Raw genomic sequence first — 22500 nt, forward strand, 5'->3', positions numbered from 1 at the left:
ATGTCTATATATATATGTATGAATATATGTCTATATATATGTATGAATATATGTCTATATATATATGTATGAATATATGTCTATATATATGTATGAATATATGTCTATATATATATATGTATGAATATATGTCTATATATATGTATGAATATATGTCTATATATATATATGTATGAATATATGTCTATATATATATATGTATGAATATATGTCTATATATATATATATATGTATGGATATTTGTCTATATATATATATGTATGAATATATGTCTATATATTTATCTATACTACTATAAGTATAAATGGATTGATTAAAGAACCCCCTACAATGATTTCAATTTGTATTGTTTATAAACAATACTCTGACTGCATTCTTTCAGGTGCTTAAGTAATGTCCGTTAGAAGTATGGACATTTAAAACGCAACTATGCAACATCCTCAGCAGTGAGGTAGTGAACCACGACAGCGCATTTATGTAATAAATACATTTTGCGTCATTTTCTAGTGAATATTGAAAAGAAGCTCAATTTGCATCATTATTCATTTTGTATTATTATTCAGGTGACTTTGATATCAGTGTTTAGGTTTTTAGGGGAACACTCATTAAACTGTTACTAAAGATTAGTAAAGATTTATTAGGAAAGCAACAAAGAAATTTCTTCAGCGTTAAGGCAGGGAAGCACTACAGGCGAAGATGGAGGCGTGGGCGGGAAGGGCAACGGTGGCGCCATGTTCGGGAAGTGCGGTCCAGAACTACGCAGGAAACGGCTGCTCAAGGCTGCAGGAATGGCCACCACGTGTACATTCTGCAAATATCGACCATCCGAGAAGACTGGAGATGAAGGCGAGCTACCTAAGATCTCCATAAGGATATCTTCCGTCCTGCAAACAGAAAAATTACATCAATATACGAAAACGGTGTAGTAAATGTTTATATCAGCTTTCGAACATACGTGAGAGTTTACTGTATAAAGATTGCTCATCATACCTTCTAGAAGCAGTGGATATGCTGAAATCAGCAGTCGTCTGGCGTGTATTCGTCAACTTTTCTTTCTGAGTTGGAGCAAAACCATAGCGGCGACGGATACCGTGATTGAACTCTTTTCCCGCCGGCCGGAAAAGGGGGTTTCGGGTGAGGGTGTCGCACACGCGCTTCCGAAGGCGAGCAACTGGCACGCCTCGGAGGCTGGGAGGCGACCGACGGACCAACATCCTCACAGCCTCGCAGGTCGACACGTAGCCTGGCCAATACAATAAGGATTAATTCATGCCAGATATGAATCGTTCTGAGCAAAATTTAAGATGTAATTCTAAATTTCAGTATTACTTCAAATGATGTAGAGTCTACTTAATCAATCTTACCGAAAGCTGAATGAGCAACGACTTCAAGTAGGAGAACGGTTAGTGGTGACATCCGCTTAGATACACCCTTCAGACCGCTTACGCAGAGGGACGATGCTGAAAATCAGTGAATATATGTATAAGCTTATTTCAGACCAATGGTCACCAGCGTATAAATATACTTCTTTTCGTATGTATCACGGGAATAGGCACATCACATACCCGACTTTGGTGCCATCTCACAGACGCTGATAATAAGCGAGATTGTGTCAGCTAAAAATGTAGAGAGTAAAACAGGTTTCCGTTTATATAGAATCAGCAGCCTCCCTCGGGTCCCTCATTATCTGACGTGACTTTAAGGTCACTTAAGGTAACAAAGTTTCAAGCAGATACTAAGGCTTTCTGAGGTCACGTAGAAACAACAGGTATATAGTTTAAACAAGAAAAACATTGTTGTGTACATATAAATTGGAATTTCATTATTTCCAATGCTATTATGTACTAGCAAAAAAAATAACGCGCCCTTCCATAATCAGTAAGGTTATTTTCTAGTTTTCTAATTCAAGTAGATGAAGAAACATACGAATGAAAGCCAGTGAAAAAAAGTTTTATGAACATGTGTGAGTAAAACTACAGATATGCATATATATATATATGTGTGTGTGTGTGTGTGTGTGTGCATATCTATTATGCACACACGCTCATGTAAATATGTGTATTTATGTATATATTACATATGTATACACATACACACATATATATGTATATTCATATATAAACATGTATATTCATATATATATACATGTATATTCATATATATACATGTATATTCATATATATACATGTATATTCATATATATACATGTATATTCATATATATACATGTATATTCATATATATACATGTATATTCATATATATACATGTATATTCATATATATACATGTATATTCATATATATACATGTATATTCATATATATACATGTATATTCATATATATACATGTATATTCATATATATACATGTATATTCATATATATACATGTATATTCATATATATACATGTATATTCATATATATACATGTATATTCATATATATACATGTATATTCATATATATACATGTATATTCATATATATACATGTATATTCATATATATACATGTATATTCATATATATACATGTATATTCATATATATACATGTATATTCATATATATACATGTATATTCATATATATACATGTATATTCATATATATACATGTATATTCATATATATACATGTATATTCATATATATACATGTATATTCATATATATACATGTATATTCATATATATACATGTATATTCATATATATACATGTATATTCATATATATACATGTATATTCATATATATACATGTATATTCATATATATACATGTATATTCATATATATACATGTATATTCATATATATACATGTATATTCATATATATACATGTATATTCATATATATACATGTATATTCATATATATACATGTATATTCATATATATACATGTATATTCATATATATACATGTATATTCATATATACATGTATATTCATATATATACATGTATATTCATATATATACATGTATATTCATATATATATCATGTATATTCATATATATACATGTATATTCATATATATACATGTATATTCATATATATACATGTATATTCATATATATACATGTATATTCATATATATACATGTATATTCATATATATACATGTATATTCATATATATACATGTATATTCATATATATACATGTATATTCATATATATACATGTATATTCATATATATACATGTATATTCATATATATACATGTATATTCATATATATACATGTATATTCATATATATACATGTATATTCATATATATACATGTATATTCATATATATACATGTATATTCATATATATACATGTATATTCATATATATACATGTATATTCATATATATACATGTATATTCATATATATACATGTATATTCATATATATACATGTATATTCATATATATACATGTATATTCATATATATACATGTATATTCATATATATACATGTATATTCATATATATACATGTATATTCATATATATACATGTATATTCATATATATACATGTATATTCATATATATACATGTATATTCATATATATACATGTATATTCATATATATACATGTATATTCATATATATACATGTATATTCATATATATACATGTATATTCATATATATACATGTATATTCATATATATACATGTATATTCATATATATACATGTATATTCATATATATACATGTATATTCATATATATACATGTATATTCATATATATACATGTATATTCATATATATACATGTATATTCATATATATACATGTATATTCATATATATACATGTATATTCATATATATACATGTATATTCATATATATACATGTATATTCATATATATACATGTATATTCATATATATACATGTATATTCATATATATACATGTATATTCATATATATACATGTATATTCATATATATACATGTATATTCATATATATATACATGTATATTCATATATATACATGTATATTCATATATATATACATGTATATTCATATATATACATGTATATTCATATATATACATGTATATTCATATATATATACATGTATATTGTCGTAAGAATATACGGATTGATTATAGGACCCTCTGCAATGCATTTCAATTTGTATTGCTTATAAACTATACTCTGACTATATTTTTAAAGGTGTTTAAGTAATATCCGTTGGACAAAAAGCGTCTAAAAACTATAGACTTTTAAAACGCATCAATGCAACATCCTCAGCAGTGAGGCTGGAAAACACATCAGGTGAAGCACATTTATTGAATATATACATGTTGCGTCATTTTCAATTGCATATTGAAAAGATGTTCAGTTTGCCGTATTATTCATTTTTAATATTATCACTCAGATGACACTGATATTAGGTCTTTAGGGTAACACTCATTAAACTATTACTATAGATTGATAAATAGGGCAGGAAACACAGAGGGTCCAAACCATTCAGTAAACTACTGACCATCACTGATGAAATTCGATAATACTGTAGTCTGGCTGCTTAAGATCTGCGTAGGGTATTCTCCGTCCAGCAAAGAGAAAGATTATATGAAATCGGCAATTTTCTGTCTTTTATTTGAAAAAAAAAATCATGCCGACGACGGATGCCGTGATTGAGCGCCGGCCGGGAAAAGGGGCTTCGGATGAGAGTGTCGGACATGCGTTTCCGAAGGCGAATTACTAGCACGCCTCGAAGGCTGGGAAGCGACCGTCCGAGCAACAAACGCACGAACTCGGAGGACGACACGCAGCTTGGCCAACAGAAAATATGTAAGTTGGCTTTCAAGATACTCAATGAGAATACTGATAAAAAAACTATATTATAAAAAGTGTATCATAATAAATGCTGACATGGATTGGCAGTGCCCGTTAGACAAAAAACGAAGCGCATATTAGGACTGTATATATTTTGCGCTATCTTCGAGTGCATATTGAAAAGCAGTTCAGTTTGCAACATTATTCAAATGTCAGTTTAATATTGTTTTGACTGAATTTATAAACGTAACTTGCTTTTAGTTTAAAGGAGTGATTTACACCTCCTACTTAAAGCTTACCTGAAGCCGAGTCACATTAACGCCGAGAAGGAGAACGGCAAGAGGAGATCCCCTTTAGACTACTCAGGCTGAGAGTTGATAATTAATTTTATATTATATCTAATTTGATATCTATTTTGCCATGGTTAGTCTGCATCTGCGCACAAGTACTTACTTATATGTATCACTAAAATTGTCACATGCGTATGTATCTCAATTTGGTGCCATCTTACAAATGCATTTTTAAAATAAGTTCTGTACTGACTGAAGCAAATTGGAAAGTTGTGATAGAAGAAAAGATCTCAGCAGCCTCACTCTGGGCTCATTCTCAGCCGTGATTTTAAGGTTACGTAAGGCAAGGGAGATTTAAACAGACACCAAGGCTTCATAAGGTCATGTAACAGGTATGTGTCCACAACACGAGAAAACTTAGAAAGGTCAGAAGCAGGTTTACAATGCTATTTCTCTGGAAAGTAATTACGAGCAGTTCAGTTTAGTGAGATTCGCGATGGATTCGCTCAGGCCTTATATATATCGGTGAATCATTCGGTAGGTTACAATTCCTTTTTCGCAGCCAAATATATATATATATATATATATATATATATATATATATTGTATATATATATAATCTCTCTATGTATATATATATGTATATATACATGTATGTATATATATTGTTCTGAAATAATTATATGTAATTACTTTGTTTCCCCAACATAACAGATGAAACTTTTTTTTTAATGATATAAACTATTATGGCGATGGTATTAGAATTTGCCTTAGGAAAGAAAACACATTTGACGGCAACCCATCACAGGGAAGGAGTATAGCCAATGATAACATATGGAAATAGCTACGTAGGTTAAACACGTCCCTGTTCAGAAGCTGTTCCTATTTATGTTACGAATAAAGACAAATGACTCTGCAAGCAAATCAGTAGTACAAGTATTGATCTGAACATACTATTGAAAATATGTAAATATGTTTGTCATGGATATTATACTGATATAATTTTACATACATTTGTTTTATATATATTAGTACACATATACATACATAGGCTGTGTGCACTGATAGATAGGCATCTAGATAAGGATATAGGTATATACAAACACACACACATATACATATGAAGTGTATACATACATACATATGTATACGTGTGTGTGTGTGTATACATATATATGTACACACACACACACACACACACACACATATATATATATATATATATATATATATATATATATATATATATACTGTATATGTGCGTGTGTCTGTGTGCATATATATATATATATATATATATATATATATATATGTGTGTGTGTGTGTGTATATATATGTGTGGTGTGTGTGTGTGTGTGTGTGTGTATACATGTGTGTGTGCATGTATGTATATATACACATACAGTGTGTATATGTATATATGTTTGTGTGTGTGTGTGTCCATGTGTGTATATATGTATGTATATACATATATATTAATATATATATATATATATATGTATTATATATATATATATATATATATAAGAAGAAAAACATATGAGAATGATAAACCAAGATTTGGTTTACCATTCGTCACGTTTTATTTTAATTTCTTACTGTGGCTGTTTTTCTTTTCATCTTAGTGTACACGTTACTGTGTTTGTGTTTATGTCAATATATATATATATATATATATATATATATATATATATATTTGTATGTATATATATATGGATATGTATATACAAATATTTACGGATATATTTATGTGTGCACATACAGATACATAGATATATAGATAGATAAATGGATAGATAGACACACATACATATATATAGACATACATATATGTATTATATATATAGATATACATATATGTATTATATATAGATATACATATAGGTATTATATATATATATATATATATATGTATAAATATACATTTATATATATGCATATGTATATATTTGTGTATACTGTATATAAACACATATATATTTGCAGCAAGAGGTGACGTTAAAGATATTGGAATACAAATTAATGTATAATGAGAATATGCACATGGGTAACCATTAAAAAAAACAATCAGCAGTGTGGGTTGTGATAATAAAGGGAGTTATGATAATAAAGTGCGTTGAGAGTGCCATGTTGTGATGCCTTCACATACGGGTTATGATGCCGGTATTATCGTATGTATATTATATTATACACACTGCTTTTTGTGTGATATGTTACGCCACGTGAATTATAGAAGTATATGATTGGTTTATATTGTTGTGTAGCATATCACCTATGTGAAAGAATGAGATTCTGTGTACGATTTGCAGAGAACAATATTTTATTTTGTCTCTGTAGCCACACGTTTGGTAGCGACTCTCTATCACGGAGCCTGGCGTGTAGGGCAGAGGAACATGAAGAGTTCCGTATTCATTTTGTCAGTGCTGATCTCCAATGAACCTACTTTAGTTTTCATCGGTGTTTTCTTCACCCTCGAGTATCGTAGAGAAACCCCAAACTACATAAGGCGAACTGATTAGCATCAATGAAAAAAAGTTTCCATAAAAGTATATATGTATAAACTAAAGCGTCCTCCGTAATACATTTCAAACTCATTTCCAAAAGATCCATAACTATTTACGGCAGTGTCACATTTTAAGTCATTTTGGGCAGTTCAGTTGTCAATATTATTCATTTTGCTTATTGTTAATTCTACTGAAATTATTACCAATGCTTAGCAATATGTTACTAAAGATTGGTAAGGATTCATTAGGAAACCAACAAAGAAGCATCATCAGCGGTGAGGCATGGAAGCAGTACAGGCGAAGATGAGTCGTTGGCGGGAAGGGCAGCGGTGGCGCCATGCTCCGGAACTGCGGTCCAGAACCACACAGAAAACTGCTGCTCACGACTACAGGAGTGGCCATCATATGTACACTCTGTAAATATCAACAATCCGAGAAGACGAGATGGAGGCGGGCTGCCTAAGATCTCCGTAAAGTCCTGCAAAGAGATAGGCTACATTAGTATACGAAAACATGTAATCAAGGGCATAGTGTAAAAAGATTATGCTTCTTCATCCCATCTAGAAGCAGTGGATATGCTGAAATCAGCAGTTGTCTGGCGTCTATTCGTCAACTTTTCTTTCGGTAGTTGAAGTAAGACCATGCCGTGACTGACCTTCCTTCCAGCCTCCGGGCTAGTACAGTGGTAACATTCGAGGGGTCGGCGGTTCGCGCCCTGTCCAAGCGCGAGATGTTGCAATTGTCGGTTGGAGGTTACTGCTGTGGCTGGGTACCATGGCGGGTAAGGACTAAACCGAGTCAGCACTCACAGACGCTGATAATATGCAAATGTTTTTAAGCAAGTGATGCACGGGCTGATGTAAATTCCCTCTCGAGACTATCAGTTAAAAACGTGAGTAAAACGCAGATTTCCGCTTAAGTGGAATCAGCAGCCTCATTATTTGATATGACCTTAAGGTCACTTAAGGTAACGAAGTTGCAAGCAGACACCAAAAGTTTATGAAGTCAAGTACACAACAGAGCAGGTACATTTGCTGAATTTAGAGAATACTGTTATGTGAACATTAATTTGAACTGTATTATTTGCTATGCTATTCATACTGATAAAAAATAATGCCTCCTTCCCATATGTTTATATTATATGAAATATATATATATATATATATATATGTAATATACTTTATATATATATATATATGTATGTATATACATATACATATATATCACATATATATCAAATGTGCATGTGTATACATACAAATATAAATGTGTATGTACACATATAAGAATGGTAAACCACTCTTCTGTGTTGATACAATGGTAGAAAAATCCACAGTGCAAAATTCGGTTTACTGAAAATGAGATAGTTTCGAAATCCATTTGGATTCCATTTTCAGACCCGAAGATGGAATCCAGGTGGATTTCGGAATTTTCGAAACTCCAGTCTTATTTTTCAGTAAATCTAGTTTTTGCATTATGAGTTTTTGTACCATGCATACATACACATATAAATTCATATATACATAAATATTGATATGTATGTAATATACATTATATATGTGTACATATATACCAGATGTGTGTGTGTGTATATATACATATGTATATATATTTACATATATACCAAGTATGTATATATATTTACATATATGCCAAGTGTGTGTATATATATTTACATATATACCAAGTGTGTATATATATTTACATATATACCAAGTGTGTGTATATATATTTACGTATATACCAAGTGTGTATATATATTTACATATACACTAAGTGTGTATATATATTTACATATACACTAAGTGTGTATATATATTTACATATATACCAAGTGTATATATATTTACATATATACCAAGTGTATATATATTTACATATATACCAAGTGTGTGTATATATTTATAAATATACATATGTATATATCATGTATACATATATATTATAAATACATTGTATTTATATTTATATATATACACATATTTTAAATATATATATTTATATCATTTTTCAATATACATTTGATCTGTTGTATTTAGATTGTTATCAGTGTTTAAGTAACCCTCATTAAGCAAGGCCACTAAATACTATTAAAGATGTATTAGGAAAACAGCATAGAAACATCCTCGGCTTCGAGGCGGGGAAGAACAACATGCGAAGAAGAAGGCGTTGGCGGGAGGGTCACTTGTCGTGGTTCAGACCTCCCTCTTCCTCTCACTTTCCCGCAGGCATGCAAAACGTCTGATAAAGATTTCGCCAAACAGTGTTAGTAGACAATTCATCTCCCGGGGGTGAGCATGCTCTGTTATCGCCTCGAGGCTCCGCACTCTGTACAGAAACTGCGGCTACACCTTCCACCTTTTTCTGTTTGATTTCATTTGTGCCTGTTTTTATGATTATTAAAAATCTATATTAAATTGTTATTTATATCCTTACACAACAACTCCAAAAATAATAAAGGAATTAACGAAAAAGTGAGAGTAAGGAGAAATCTTTTATTTTATTTTATTTTTATTTTTATTTTATTTTTATTTTTATTATTATTTATGTTTTATTATTATTATTATTATTATTATTATTATTATTATTATTATTATTATTATTATATATATATATATATATTTGCTTGTGTGTTTATTATTTTATTTTTTATTTTTTACACATTCAATTTGCTATTTCTACATTATTTTAAATGGCACCAGACATTGGAAAAGAGGTTCCGAACCATTAATAAACTGCTGACCATCGCTACTGATGTCTGTGTGCACTTTGAAATATTGACACTTCAAGAAGATTGGAGACTGGCTGCTTGAGATCTCTGTAAGGATATTTCTCCATCCAGCAAAGAGAAAGATTATTTGGATTCAATAATCTTCTATTTGTCGCGTTTTCTCGCCAAGGAAAGGAATCGTGAGCAAGACCATATCGACGACGGATGCCTTTACTGACCGCTGACCGGAAAAGGGGGTCTCGGTTGCGTTTCCGAAGGCGAGTTACAAGCACGCTGGGAAGTGACCGACGGAGCGATATCCGCACGGCCTCGCAGGTCGACACGCAGCCTGGGGAACAGAAAATGTGTTGAATTTCAAGATTCTCAATGATAAAACTGTTATAAAAAAAATGTATCTATAAATTATAATCGACATATTTGGCACTCACCTAAAAGAAACCTCCGCGTTTCTGCAAGTTTGCCTGCGAGCTAGAAACTGATGCTGGAAAACGCCAGAGAACATTTGAATTTTCATTTCAGTATATTTTGCTGAATCAGCGAAATCGACAATATGTACGTTATTCATGCAAAATTCAGTTATTTAGTTACCAGATTCAGGACCCATCTGGATAACAAGAGTTAAGTGATTCAGCAAATGCTCCTTTCGAAAGCTGTTGTTGGAGTAAAGCTTTTAAAACGGTTTTGTGTATATATAAGTACTCGTCTCCCTGAGCATCTGATGAACAGTTAAACAAGGCATGTCATGACAGCCATGTTGTCAGTGACTGAGGTTACATCAGGTCGCTTAGGAAGTACTACGAACACAAGAAACATACTTCCCTGTTTCTTTCACTGAACGAATGTTGTTATAACGGACGTTTTCCACAATACTTATTGTTATGTATGTGGATATTTGGCCTGAGTATTGTAGGGAAGCACAACAGGCGAAGATGGAGTCGTGGGCGGGAAGAGCAGCGGCGGCGACATGCTCCGGAACTGCTGTCTAGAACCACACAGGAACCTGCTGTGGCCATTCCTGCAGCCGTGAGCAGCAGGAGTGGCCACCACGTGTACACTCTTCAAATATCGACAATCCGAGATGAAGGCCTAAGATCTCCGTAAGGCTATTCTCCGCCTTGCAAACAGGCTACATTAATATGCGAAAACATGTAAACCTTGGTATATATCAGCACGTAGTGCTTGTACGGAATCAACAGCCTCCTCGGGGTCCTCATTATCTGACATGACTTTAAGGTCACTTACGGTAACAAGGTTGCAGAACGACATGAATGCTATTTGAGATCACGTACACAACAGGTATATTCTCGGAATTTAGACAGGCCGGAAATATATAATTTCAAGCAGAAGAGCAGTCAACGGAGACCTCCGCGCTGCTGCAAGTTTGCCTGCGGACTAGAAATAGAGAGACCGCATTTAAATTTTGATCAAGATGTATTTTGTCCGATTCAGTGAAATCGATATGTAAAAAATATCCAGTTAATATGTGCAAATTCAATTATCTATTTGCCAGATTCAGGAGCTACCTGGTTGAGTGAATAAGCAAATGGTCCTTTCGAAAGCTGTTGTTCGAATAAAGCTTTAAAGACGTTTTTGTATTTATAAGTAGTCTTTCATTTTGATGAAGTCAAATGAGGTTGTGCAGAAACAGCCACGTTGGCAGTGACTAAGGTTACATCAGGTCATATAGCAAATACTACGAACATAAACATACTTCCTATGTCTTTTCACTTAACTAATGTCATCACTGACATTTTCCACATTTCTTATTTACATCACTTACCTGTATGTGTATATCTGGTTTGATCATGTTCATAATTGTATTATAGATGGCTTTCTCATAATTCATGAGCAGCAGCGAGGCAGGGAAGCAGGACAGGCAAAGCGCACTAAGAATGTATACAATTTGCGTCATAATTCGCTTTGAATATTATCATTCCAGTGGCACCGATGTCAGTGTTAGGACTTTTAATGCTCATTAAACAAAATATTACTAAAGATTGGAAAACATTTATTAGGAAAGCAACAAAGAAACGTCATCAGCGGTGAGGCAGGGAAGCACTACAGGCGAAGATGGAGGCGTGGGCGGGAAGGGCAGCGGTGGCGCCACGCTCTGGAACTGCGGTCCAGAACCACAGCTCATGGCTGTAGGAGTGGCCACCACATGTACACTCTGCAAATTTCGACATTCCAAGAAGACTGGAGATGAAGGTGGGCTGCCCAAGAACTCCGTAAAGATAATCTCTGTCCTGCAAAGAGATGGGTTACATGAAATACGAAAACCTGTAATCAATGGCATATGTCAATATCTGAGCACATGGCGAGAGCGTAGTGTAAAAAGATGAATGCTCCTCATACCTTCTAGTAGCAGTAGATACGCTGAAATCAGCAGTTGTCTGGCGTCTGTTCGTCGACTTTTCTTTCTGAGTTGGAGCAAGACCATATCGACGACGGATGCCGTGATTGAACTCCTTTCCCGCCGGCCGGAAAAGGGGGTTTCGGGTGAGGGTGTCGCACACGCGCTTCCGAAGGCGAGGAACAGGCACGCCTCGGAGGCTGGGAGGCGACCAACGGACCAACATCCGCACGGCCTCGCAGGTCGACACGCAACCTGGTCAATACAAGGATTAATCCATGCCAAATATAAATTGTAAAGTTTTTAAGTATAAAATATTATTCTAAATTTCAGAATTACTTCAAATAATGTACAGTTTCTATTTAATCAAACTTACCGAAAGCTGACTCAGCAACGACTTCAAGTAGGAGAGCGGTTAGTGAAGACATCCGCTTAGATACGCCCTTCAGGCCGCTTACGCAGAGAGGAGATGCTGAAATTAAATTCATATATTCATAAGGTTATTTCATACCGATAGTCTAGCTATCAGTATCAGCACCAACATATAAACATACTTTTATTCACATATACCACTGGAATTAGCACATCACATTACCTGACTTTAGTGCCATCTCACAGACGTTGATAGTATGAAAATGCTTTTTTTCTTAACAAGTGATGCACAGGATGATGTAAATTGTCTCTCACACTGTGTCAGTCAAGAGTGTTGTGAGTAAAACACAGCTTTCCGCTTATATAGAATCAACAGCCTCCCTCGGGGCCCTCGTTATCTGATATGACTTGAGGTCATTTAAGGTGACAGAGTTTCAGGCAGATACCGAGGCTGTATGACGTCACATGGACAGGAAGTTATTTCAAATATTTTCAAACATTAAGCAAAAGTCATTTAATTGTGCAGGACTGTTTGAACAGCTATCATCGAGCAGCATGATTCATAAGTTTGCATTATTCTGCTACTATTCATATTTGACGTGGTCTTTTCCTTACCGCTTCATGCTGCTGTACTGTTTAAATTTACGTGTAATGCATGAAGTTAATTGATCTTATCTTAGATTAGTATTTACTTCTTCTCACTACTCTGGATATGAGAGAAACAAGGAATAGTATTATGTATATAGATATACAAATATATACATGTTTACACACACATGCACACACACACACACACACACACACATATATATATATATATATATATATATATATATATATATATATATATATATGTATATAAATGTATATACATATATATATGTATATCAATGTATATACATATATATATGTATGAATATATAATATACATACATATATATACACACATATATATATGTGTGTGTGTGTGTGTACATATACAGACATACACTCACACACACACAAATATATATGTATATAAATGTATATACATATATATATATGTATGAATATATGATATACATATATATATACACACATATATATAAGTGTGTGTGTGTGTGTGTACATATTCAGACATGCACACACACACACACACACACACACACACACACACACACACACACACACATATGTATATACATATATATGTATGAATATATAACATACATACATATATATACACACATATATATAAGTGTATGTGTACATATACAGACATGCACACACACACACATATATATGTATATAAATGTATATACATATATATGTATGAATATATAATATACATACATATATATACACACATATATATAAGTGTGTGTGTACATATACAGACATGCACACACACACACACAAAGTATATATATAAATTATATATATATATATATATATATATATATATATATATATATATAAATTATATATATAAATTTTATATATATATATATAAATTATATATATATATAAATTATATATCTATAAATTTTATATATATATATATATAAATTATATATATAAATTTTATATATATATATATAAATTATATATATATAAATTATATATCTATAAATTTATATATATATAAATTATATATATATATATGAATTATATATATATATATATAAATTATATATATAAGTTGTAAATATATATATAAATTATATATATATAAATTATATATATATATAAATTATATATATAAGTTATAAATATATATATATATAAATCTATATATCTATATATAAATTTTATATATATAAATTATATATACAAATTTTATATATATAAATTATATATATATATTATATATATAAATTATATATAAATTATATATTTATATATATATATTATATGTATATAAATTATATATATATATTATATATATATAAATTAGATATAAATTACATATATATAAATTATATATATAAATTATATATATTAATTATATATGAATTATATATATAAAATATATATATATATATAAATTATATATATAAATTATATATAAATTATATAAATAAATTATATATATAAATTATATATATGAATTATATATATAAATTATATATATGAATTATATATATAAAAAATATATATATAATATATATATATAAAATATATATATAAAGTATATATAAATTATATATAAAGTATATTTAAATTATATATATGAATTATATATTTTAAAAATATATATATAAAATATATATATAAAAAATATATATATAAAATATATATATAAAGTATATATAAATTATATATATATATACAAATTATATATATATATGAAATATATATATATATAAATTATATATATATAAATCATACATATATAAATTATATATATATAAATCATACATATATAAATTATATATATATAAATCATACATATATAAATTATATATATATAAATCATACATATATAAATTATACATATTATATGTATATACACAGATTGTGTGTGTATATATATATATATATATATATTTATATATATATATATATATGTATGTCTGCGGTCTTAGACATATTCTTAAAACTTGAATTAAAAGGCTAAACAGCAAATAACCTTACTGATTATGGAAGGATGCATTCGTTTCTCGCTAGTATAAAATAGCGCAGGGAATAATGCAATTCAAATTAAAATTTACATGACAATATTTTCTTTCTTATTTATACTCTAGTGAGCCTTTTAATTCAAGTAATTGAAATATACGAAACATATGAACGAAAGCCAATGAAAACGTACGGGGAAGAGTGACGGTAGTTGAGTATAGCAATATATACATTGTTCAGTTGTAATTTACAGTTTATATGTGCATTTTTAATTGCAAAATTCAAGAGCTATCTGGGTAACAAGTGATTAAGAAACTGCTACTTAGAAAAACTGCTGTTGAAGTAATGTTTAAAGATGTGTTTTCATTCATAAGTAGTCATTCATCTCCCACGGTATCCTGATGAGCAGTCAAATGAGGTCACGTAGTAACAGCCATGTTGGCACTGACTAAGGTTACTTCAGGTCGTATAGGAAGTACTACGAACATAAAAAACATTTCCCAGATTTTATCTCTTAACCAATGTTGTTATCATTGACATTTTCACAATTCTTATAGCGATTCGATAAAAAAAAAAAAAACATTGACATTATTGTCAGCGAAACTGCTGAAAGGTTAAGCTTTACGCAAAGTGGAACTAGATTGCAATTAAAAAGAAAATGTATAAGTGATGCTCATTTCACATCTGCTCACCTGTGTGTGAATATTTGGCCTGAGTATATTCTTGATTGTACTATGGATGGCCTTCTCATAATCCACAATGACTGTCGGGAAAATGCATTCCTATGAAAATGACCTGTAGTCTGGTAAGAGATTTATTGCGGTAGGTTGACCAAGAAAAATAGTTAAACAGTTTATGAATGCTATTTCTCGTTTCTTTCATATCCAGAGTAGTGAGAACAAGTAAATAGTAAGCTAAAGTAAGATCAATTAACTTCAGGCCTTACTTTACACGTAAGGCCTGAAGCATTAGTACCAGGAAGCACAAGTAGGGAAATATCCGCACTAAAACACGAATAGGAAACATTCATCAAACAATATATTACTAAAGGGAAGCACTACAGGCGAAGATGCAGCGGTGTCGCCATGCTCTGGAACTGCGGTCCAGAACCACACGGGAAGCTGCTGCTCACGGCTGCAAGAGTGGCCACCACGTGTACACTCTGCACATATTGACAGTCCGAGAGGAATGGAGATGAAGGCGGGCTGCCTAAAATCTCTGTAAGGATATTCAACGTCCTGTAAACAGATAAATTACATGAATATAGAAAAAAAAATCATATATCAGCTTCTGAGCATATGGTGAGAGTATAGTGTAAAACAGATGAATGCTCTTCATACCTTCTGCTAGCAGTGGATACGCTGAAATCAACAGTTGTCTGGCGTCTATTCGTCGACTTTTCTTTCTGAATTGGAGCAAGACTATATCATATATCATTTTAGTCTAGTTATCAATATCAGCACCAGCGTATGAATATTCTTTTGATCATATATATCGCTGGATTTAGCACATCATATATCCGACTCTGGTGCCATCTCACAAGCGTTGACAATATGTAATTGTTCTTTTATGTAAACAAGTGACGCACGAGCCTAAATTGCCTCTCGAGAGGGGAGCTCGGGCCTGGGAGAGGCGCGAACCGCCGACCCCTCGGATGAGAGGCCGGCACGTTACCACTGTACTAACAGATTTCCGCTTATATGGAGACAGCAGCCTCCCTCGGGGCCCTCATTATCTAACATAACTCTAAGGTCATTCAAGGTAACATAGTTGCAAGGACACCCAGAGCTTTTTAAGGTCACGTACACATAGCAGGTATATTTTAGTTTAGATAAGAAAGAAAATATTGTTATGTAAATATTTTAAATTGCATTGTTCCCTATGCTATTATATACTAGCAAGAAATTAATAGATCCTTCCATAATCAGTAAGGTTATTTTCTAGTTAGCCTTTTACTTCAAGTAAATTTTTAAAAAAAAACATACAAATCAAAGCTAATGAAAACTTACGGGAAAGAGTGCCTGTAGTTCAACATAGCAATAGTTATAAGTTTTACGAACATGAATAAGACCACATATATATGTGTATGTAAGTATGTATGTATATACGTATATATATATATATATATATATATATATATGTGTGTGTGTGTGTGTGTGTATCTATGTATATACGTATATATATATATATATATATATATGTGTGTGTGTGTGTGTGTGTGTGTGTGTATGTATGTATGTATGTATGTATATATGTATGTATGTATGTATAAATGTATGTATGTATGTATAGATGTATGTATGTATGTATGTATATACGTATATATATATATATATATATATATATATATATGTATGTACATATGTATGTATGTATATACGTATATATATGTATGTGTATATGTATGTATTTATTATATACGTATATATATGTATGTATATATATATATAGGTGTGTGTGTGCATATTTATATATGTATGCGCACTTATGTATATGAGTGTATATATGTATGCATATTATATACATACACATATATTAGTATATGCATATATATACATATACAGATAGTTATACATGTATGCATATGCATATATGCGTGTGTGTGATCATGTATATATATGCATATATACATACTATTCCTTGTTGATCTCATATCCAAAGTAGTGAGAACAAATAAATAGTAATCTAAGATAAAATCAATTAACTTCAAGCCCTACATTGCACTTAAACATTAGTACAGCAGCGAGAAGCGGTAGGAAAAAGAACACGTCAAAAAATCTATTAGTTTTCTCGAAACAATATATAAATGGACTGACTAAAGGAAGCATTTCAACTTGTATTGTTTATAAATAATACCGCGACCGCAGGTGTTTGTCCGTTGGACAAGAAGCGTCAGATATCCATAACCATTTACAGAGCAACAATGTCATATCGTCAGCGGTGAGGCAGTGAAGCGGTATTTTAGGAATATGTAAATTTTGTCCCATTTTCTAGTACATATTGAATATTGTCATTCCGGTGGCAATGATATCAGTATTTAGGTATTTAGGGTAACGCTCATTAAACAATACTATTAAAAGATTGGAAAAGATTTATTAGGAAAGCAACACAGAAACATTATTAGCGGTGAGGCAGGGAAGCACTAAAGGCGAAGATGGAGGCGTGGGAGGAGCAACGGCGCCCCCATGCTCTGGAAGTGCGGCCCAGAACCACACAGGAAACTGCTGCTCACGACTATAGGAGTGGCCATCACGTGTACAGTGTACACTCTGCAAACATCGACCATCCGAGAAGACGGGAGATGAAGGTGGCCTGCCCAAGATTTCCGTGAGGATATTCTTCGTTCTGCAAAAAGAGACAGGTTACATAAATATACAAAACATGTAATCAAGGGCATATATCAGCATCTGCTCATATGGTAAGAGTATAGATTAAAGAGACTAAGGCTCTTCATACCTTCTAGTAGCAGTGGATATGCTGAAATCAGCAGTTGTCTGGCGTCCATTCGTCGACTTTTCTTTCTGAATTGGAGCAATACCATATCGACGACGGATGCCGAGATTAAACTCCTTTCCCACCGGCCGGAAAAGGGAGGTTTCGGGTGAGGGTGTCGCACACGCGCTTTCGAAGGCGAGCAACTGGCACGCCTTGGAGGCTGGGAGGCGTCGGACGGACCAACATCCGCTCGGCTTCGCAGGTCGACACGCAGCCTGGTCAATACAAAGATTACTTAATTCCAAATATTAATCGTTTGAGTATGTTTAAATCTAAGATGTACTTTTATATTTCAGAATTACTTCAAAAGATGTACAGTTTCTACATATTCAAACTTAAGGGGAGCGTCTGCCATGTTCTAAGATATTATCAGAGGATCACCATTTTCTCACAGGTGATGTGTACCTTGAGTAGGAACATCATGTACAGTTTTGGTGAAGATTTGTTGAAAAAAAAAAATTTATGAATTTTTTTTCATAAATTTCAAAATTTTGAAATTGAAGAAAAGCATATTTAGAGTTTAGATAGCTCAAAAATAAAAACACTACTGGAACGGGCATTCAAAATAAGTGTATTCCTAGAGATTACTTTTCCATTTTCTTTTTTTTTTTCTTTTTTTTTTCGTTTCTTCAAAGTTTAAACTTAGAAAATTTATATAAAAATTTTGATGATGTTTATTCAGATTCTGATCACTATCATTTATAGCTTTTTTTTTTTTCTTTCCAACGCTATCTTTATGTTTGTCCTAGGTCCATAAATAACTTAGAAATATCAAATAAATGCGCGCATGACCCTGTTTTGAGAAAACGAAGGAAAACTAAATTTATCGATCGCCCATCGATTCTGCTCTCCGATGACAATGTATTGGTAATGAATGTCAATGTATCTCTAACCCTGTGTAACCACAACATCTTAGTGCAAATTAGCATTGCATTTACAGTTGTTGTGTCCCATATTTTGGCACCTGGTCCCCCCTCCTTGTCGGAGGAGTGGTGGTGGTGGCAAGGGAGGGAGGATCACTAATCACTTGGCTAATTTTTGCCTCCCCAGCAACAGGTTGCGACTCCTAGCCTTGTGGTGTCTTCCTTTCCTCCCCATGGTGATCAAAGAACTATAGCAACTCGCGAGGAATATAGAAAATAAAGAGTTCAGTGTGTTCCACGTGGGGGAGAAGTGGCGTGCCTTTCCTTTCAAGGTTTGTGTGGGCACTGACGCAGCGACGCTCTGCCTGCCTGCCAGACACAACCACCCACACTCGAAGAGATGCCAAGTGTCGCAATTCATGAAAAAAAATATCCTCTGTTGCAAAACTTACGGTCATAAAAGCACTGATTCATGTATGCAGCGCTCTGTATGGCAACACTACCAGATATTTAAAGGGCCGCCAGACCGCGCGAGGATTTAAATTTTAAAAAACTAACCTCGCCACGTGACACCCCATTGTATCCCTGGTATGATGAGCCCATAAAGTGAATTTCGAGGAATTAAAAATATTCATCAAAAATACCCCCCCAGTCGCTCCCCTTAACGAAAGCTGAATCAGCAACGACATCAAGTAGGAGAGCGGTTAGTTGATACATCCGCTTAGATACGACCTTCAGACCGCTTACGCAGAACGACGATGCTGAAAATTAGATAATATATCCATACGTTTATTTCAGACCAACAGCCTAGATATCAGTATCAGCACCAACGTATAAACATACTTTTATTCACATATACCACTGGAATTAGCACATCACATTACCTGACTTCGGTGCCATCTCACAGACGCTGATATGCAAAAGTAATACGCAGGCTGATGTAAATTGCTTCTCATGACTGTATCATTCAAGAATGTTGTGAGTAAGTAAGGATAAGTCCGATATGCGAAGCTGAGCTTCGCCCGGGCTATGCCAATGAGGGGAGCCCGGCCTGTGTCGACTAATGCCGACTCGCTAACGTGTGTCAGCTGGTGCTGACTCGTCTTAGTCCTTACCCGCCGTGGTGCCCAGTCACAGCAGTAACCTCCAGGCGACAATTGCAACTTCTCGCGCCTGGGCGGGGCGCGAACCGCCGACCCCTCGGATGAGAGGCCGACACGTTACCACTGTACTAGCCCTGAGGCTGTTGTGAGTAGAACACAGATTTCCGCATATATGGAATCAACAGCCTCCCTTTGGGGCCCTTGTCATCTGATAGGACTCTATGGTCATTTAAGGTGACATAGTTGAGGTCGATACCAAGACTATATGACGTCATGTATACAACATAGCAGGTATATTTTTGAAATTGGACAGTAAGTTATTTCAAATATTTTCAAACATCAAGCAAAAACTCATCTAATTGCGCCGCACTGTTTGAGCAGCTATCATCAAGCCTCATTGATTCATAAGTTTGCATTATTCTGCTACTATTCATATTTGACGTGGTCTTTTCCCTACCGCTTCATGCTGCTGTACTAATGTTTAAGTTTATGTGTAATGTATTGCATGAAGTTAATTGATCTTATCTTAGATTAGTATTTACTTGTTCTTACTATTCTGGATATGAGAGAAACCAGAAATAGTATCATGTATATATGCATATATATATATATATATATATATATATATATATATATATACACATATATGAATATATACAAGCTTACACGCACGTGCACCTGTATACATATATATGTATATACATATATGTCTATTTATCTATATGTATATATATGTGTGTGTGTACACATATAGACATGCAAACACACACACATACATATGTGTATGTGTATATATATATATGTATATATATGTATATATATATATATGCAGGTTATTTTCTAGTGAGCCTTTTAATTCAAGTAAATGATGAAATATACGAAACATACGTACAAAAGCCAATGAAAACGTACGGCAAAGAGTGCCGGTAATTGCGTATAGCAATGGTAATAAGTTTCATGAACATGTGTGAATAAAACCACAAAATGCTTTCAAGTATAGTCAACGGTGACTTCCGCGCTTCTGCAGGTATTGCTTTCGAGTAGTAATTGATGCTGACACCGCCAGATACTATTAGAATTTTGATCAAAATATATATATTCTCAATTGTAATATACAGTTAATATGTGCATTGTTAATTGCAATATTCAGGAGCTATCTAGGTAACAAGTAATTAAGCAACTGCTACTTTGAAAAACTGTTGTTGAAATAATGCTTTAAAGATGTTTCTTTTTATTCATAAGTAGTCAATCATCTCCCACAGAATCCTGATGAGCAGTCAAATGAGGTCATGTAGTAACAGTCATGTTGGCACTGACTTAGGTTACTTCAGGTCATATAGGAAGTACAACTACAATTAACCAAATTTGTCATCATTGACATTTTCACATTGAAATTTGGACAGGAAGTTATTTCAAATATTTTCAAATATTAAG

Source organism: Penaeus chinensis, chromosome 3, assembly GCF_019202785.1.
Source record: "Penaeus chinensis breed Huanghai No. 1 chromosome 3, ASM1920278v2, whole genome shotgun sequence".
NCBI classification, from domain to species: domain Eukaryota; kingdom Metazoa; phylum Arthropoda; class Malacostraca; order Decapoda; family Penaeidae; genus Penaeus; species Penaeus chinensis.